Here is a 4,438-nt window from a genome sequence, read left to right on the forward strand (position 1 = left end):
TGTGTGTGTGTGTGTGTGTGTGTGTGTGTGTGTGTGTGACTTTTAAAAATGTACACCAAGGCCAGAGAACCACTCGAGCTGAGATGAGAATCGATCTGGAACAGTGGGCTGGGGTGGCCACCATTAGTAACTGCTATCAGCAACCACTCCAAGATTCAAATGAAATGGAAATAGTGTGACTTTGATCACAAGCTGTCTGGTAATGACACTTATCTCAGCAATCGTCTTTCCACTGGACAAAATAATGACATCATTGTTCATCTGCAGCTTGCTTCCGCAGAGGCCTGCAGACTTTTACCCAAACAGGAAAAAAAATTTGACTTCGTTTTCCTGGAAGAAATGCATATCTCCCTCCAGAGGTGTRTTAGTGCTCAGAGTATATGTTGATGATGACTCTTGGCTACTACCACATGAAATTTTAGCTTATAGTTTGTGATATTATTTGAGTTGTAGCCCTTATTTCTGTTTAATGCTGCTAAGCGGCAGCAATTTTACACAGAGTTGACTGTAAATTAGAGGTGCAACGATGCAGAAAAGTCACAGTTCGGTTCGATACTTTAGTCTCACGGTTCAAAGAGAAATTTCCAGGCTCTTCTTAACTTGTAGTCAGAGTTGTAAGTACTTTGTTACAGTAATTAGGTAGAAATTTTGGTTATCCAGCTTACGTGCTTATTTTTCAGCTGACTTTTTTACTACTTCTTACATTTTTACACAATTATCTGTACTTTCTACTTCTTGCATTTAAAAAAATTCTCAATTGTTAAAATAAAAGCAATATCCTAATAAATTGTGCCTCCTGGGTAGAGTGAATTTAATTGTAGTTGTATGAGAAATATAAATATAGACATACCATTCTGATACACAGTTAGTTTGTAAACAATCCATCACAGCTGCACGCCTTTAGAAAAAAAAAATTGGAAAGGTCACCTCCCAAAAAATGTCATTTTGAAAAATTGGTACCACTTAACAATAAGGCTGCCCTTTCAGATGGCTTATAAATAGTTTATAGATGTGTTATTAATTCATCTGTAAACACTTTATAAATCAATGTGTTTATTATGCATTAATTAAGGATGTGAAAGAAGCAAAACTGTCCGGTTTCTTACCAAATAGTGAGCCAAATCTGTTCATGTACATATTACATATAAAAGTACTTATTAAACATTTCAGACTAGGTTACTACTAGAATTGCACTACTGTGCTTACAAGGTAGTAACCTAGTCTGAAATGTTTAATATTGCTTCTTGAAATGCAATATGTACATGAACAGATTTGGCTCACTATTTGGCCAGAAACTGGACAGTTTCATCTCTTTCACATCCTTAATTAATGCATAATAAACACTTATTAATGATTTATAATATGTTTACAGACACATTAATAACTAATACTTATAAGCCATCTAAGGGAGCCTTATAGTAAAGTGGTAACGCTCATTTTTACTCAGTACTTTTAATACTTAAGTACATTTTATGTCAGAAATTAATTTTTGATACTTAAGTACAAAAACATCAGATACTTTCAGATGTTTGCTCAAGTAATATTTTTAGAGATATACTTTAACTTTTACCAAAGTAATTTCATGGTAAGGTACTTGTACTTTTACTCAAGTATCACTTTGAGGTACTTTATACAAAACTGCTTGTAGTTTATTGAAATGAATTATGAACGTTTGTTTAACCTCAAAAGTCCAGTTTTTAAATTAAATGTTGCTRAAACAGCAGGTTTCTCACTGGATCTGCGCTCGACAGTGCAGCCTAGGTGGAGTAGTCGAACACAGATCCACTGATCCTTCAACACAGAGCATCTTCAGAAGACAAGTTGATAAAATAAATGTTAAAAACCTGCTGTGTATTGAACTTAAAGCACTAAATGGTTTGATACAGATATTGTTGCACCCCTTTTTATATCAGTCCACTGGTTCATGGGATATTTTGCTGACACAAAGACAAATAAACACACATGAGTCAGATCCAGTTAGAGGCATAGCTTCAAGTTAAACTGACAAACCAATATATTTTYGCAGCAGGCAACAAAAGAAAGCCGTGCGTTTGTGCTCATGAGCTGAAATGGCTGCTGAATATTTAATTAACAGCTCACCAATGGTGAGAACAGAGGCGAAGGCACGAGGAGCTCGGTGCCAGACGGCGTGAGTGCAGACGTGAGGGGTGAAGGTTGTGATGCTGGTGTTACATCAGGACGTGTCTGAGAACATCAGCAGTCAGGCTGAACAACAACACCAGGAACAACGAGCGCAAGAAAGCATCTTCTCCGGCGGGTACAAGGTGCGTGTGAGCACCGGGGGAAATGCTTTCACTTTCGAGCGCAACACGACTGCAGGCGAGGAGGCCCAGCTGAGAAAAGTGTGAGGTCACAAACAGGATTTATAAATGTATGCATGGAGGAACTAAGCGAGAGGACTCTCACCAMACATCAGRCAGGAAGTTCAAACGATGAGCAAAACATCCCGTTTTCTTTGAAGAAATGCAAAATTTGTTATTCTAGCTTCCTCAGTAACAGTCATTCTTTTCAAAACCTAAACTACAATCATTAAAAACCAGTGAGAAATCCACAGGCAGATGCTGACTGTTAATAAAAGTAGACATCAGAACACAACCTGGAAGTTGAAGCTAAAATAGGCCAGCTGGTTACTGCAAAAAGTCCAACTCGATTGGAAATATTTTACAAACTTTCAATGTTATAACTTACTTATACTTTATACCAGGGATATGCAGGGACATCGAGTGTCGTCCTGCATGTTTTACATGTTTCTCTGCTCCAACACACCTGATCTGAATGAATGGTGATTAACAGGCTTCTGCAGAACTTKGAAGAGGWAATTCAATCWCTGAATCAGGTGTGTTGGAGCAGGGAAACAAGTAAAACATGCAGGACAGCRACVCTTGAGGACCAGGATTGCCTCCCCCTGYTTTATACTAATACTTTATGAAATTATTCATTTTATTAATATTAAATTCCACACAGATCGTTATCATCGACTTACTTTCAAGTTTGCTTTAGCTACTTGCTCTGTTTTGTCTTCTATTTTAAGCTTTTAACTACAATTTTGCAAAGTTATTCTAACATCAGTTTGCAAAGTGTAACTGTTAGGTATTTTGCTGTTTCAGTATTTAGCTATAGTGAAGGAAATTTATTCTGTTTATCACTAATTTTTTTAAATCCATCACACATACTGTTTTATTTTTTAAGTTTATTAGGATGTATTTGTGCATAATTATCTATTTTTTGTGATTAAACTGAGATTTAGTGAATGCACAATCTGTTTTGAGTAGTTTATGCGCAGTATTTTAAGGCAATGTGTGCAGTTCAGTTAACACACACCTTGGGACACTTACAGCACATAATTCATTTGATCACCAGTCTGTAGGAAGTGTGTGTGAGGATCGAAAAGAAAAAAAAATTGTATAGGTCTTCTGGACGGGTTCTTCTCTAATGAAACGTTTCGTCTCTCCTCCAAGAGACGTCTTCAGTCTGAGAGTTTCAGGCAAAATTCAGGCTTTTAAGCACTGCCTCCATAAGACTGATACTCACATCACATGGATATCGTTGACACCTAATTATAGCCATGTGAGTATCAGTCACATGGAGGCAGTGCTTAAAAGCCTGAATTTTGCCTGAAACTCTCAGACTGAAGAAGTCTCTTGGAGGAGAGACGAAACRTTTCATTARAGAAGAACCCGTCCAGAGGACCTATACAATTTTTTTTCTTTTTGATTTTTTACCTGGATTACTGAGATGCATCAGGACTGTGTGAGGATCTGGTCACGTGATTGAGACTGTCCCCAACAGGTGAACTGTTTCGAGGCGGGCGTGACCAGGTTCTGGACGTTTTTGTATTTTTGTTTTTTTGGTTGCATTTCCATTTTTAAGGCCAAACAACCACAACTGGTCCAGCCAGCTGATGGACTTCTTGCTTGTACATAACATTCAAGTCTCATTTGGTGCTTATATTCGGTTTTCAACACACTGGAGTAACTGAACTCAATTACTCATCTATTTTTATAGCCTGGTCCTTGCCTTTCTACACAGTTCTGCTCAGTTGTTTCCCTTCTCTGCTCCGTCAGGGATTTCTCCCAGAGACRAGGATTTATCCGATTGAATTTCAACCAGGCCAAAAAGTGAACAGAAGGAGGAGTTGTGAACGACGACGTTGATTTCCTGCGCTGTTTTAGTCTGCCTGTAGTTTCGTAATGRCAGCGGAGGAAGTGAATGAAGCCAGCTCATGTTCGCAAGGCTTCCAAAATAAATTAAATTTGTCTCTCAAAGCCTGCAGCTCTCATTTATAGCCACCTCGTTTGGCTCGGTGCTTCTCTTTTCCCAAAGGTGATGATTATTTACAGCGCACAAAATTTCTGGTTAGCTTCTTAGCTTAGCTTCCCTCACGGTCGAGCTGGCACTCTGCAGACATCTTGGCCAA

The sequence above is a fragment of the Austrofundulus limnaeus genome, unplaced genomic scaffold (assembly GCF_001266775.1).
Source record: "Austrofundulus limnaeus strain Quisiro unplaced genomic scaffold, Austrofundulus_limnaeus-1.0 Scaffold66, whole genome shotgun sequence".
Lineage (NCBI taxonomy): Eukaryota > Metazoa > Chordata > Actinopteri > Cyprinodontiformes > Rivulidae > Austrofundulus > Austrofundulus limnaeus.